Source organism: Natator depressus, chromosome 3 (assembly GCF_965152275.1).
Source record: "Natator depressus isolate rNatDep1 chromosome 3, rNatDep2.hap1, whole genome shotgun sequence".
NCBI classification, from domain to species: Eukaryota; Metazoa; Chordata; order Testudines; family Cheloniidae; genus Natator; species Natator depressus.
Genome location: NC_134236.1, coordinates 76269381 through 76270156, shown reverse-complemented (window position 1 = coordinate 76270156; position 776 = coordinate 76269381).

The following is a 776-nucleotide window of genomic DNA, read 5'->3' as shown; positions in this document are numbered from 1 at the left end:
AATTCATGCTGATAATCCCTATGATAATCTCAAAATTGAACTGGTCTTGTTAAAAGCCTACAAAGTTTGTTTCACAGCTTCCAAGAGGATTGCATCTTTTTTTACCTGTACCATATTCATGTAATTATATACAACACATTTTGGCCCCACTCCCACAAGCCGATCTATGTGAATAGAGCCTGATGCCTGTGTGGAACCCCAGTAAAGTCTGTACAGATCAGCTTTCAGGATCAGGGCCGTTCTTTGTCTCTTGATAACAGCATTGTTTGTAGCTTGTATAGAAAAATACCTTTCTCCACAAGATATGCTGTCTATATAATAATATCTGTTTTAAAGAACACAGAAGTGCATCAGTTGGATAATATTGTTCTAGTTATAAAAATAACTCCTTAAATGTTAAGTTGTAAACTAATATTTACTTTCTTTAAATTGCTTGTAGACCTCTGTCATGTAACTTTATCTTAAGAAACTTATTGCCACATCTTGCATATCATTTTGTAGTTTATTAAATTCTTTATGAAAATTTTGGGGAAGGAATATTAGTTTTTCAGAAGTCATACAATGTTGAGTTTAAACAGCGCACAGCTGTTTTTAATAACCTCTTGCAGTTGATGTTTTGAACAGTTAGCATTTTCCTCCAGCTAAAAATATTAAACCAATATTGCTATGCCAACTTGGTTTTCCAGGAGTTAAATGTCTCTGTGTAATAGGTTCAAGTATGTAAAGCTTCCTGAGTATTGGTTCAAATGTAAAACCATTATTTTTATTAAATGTAG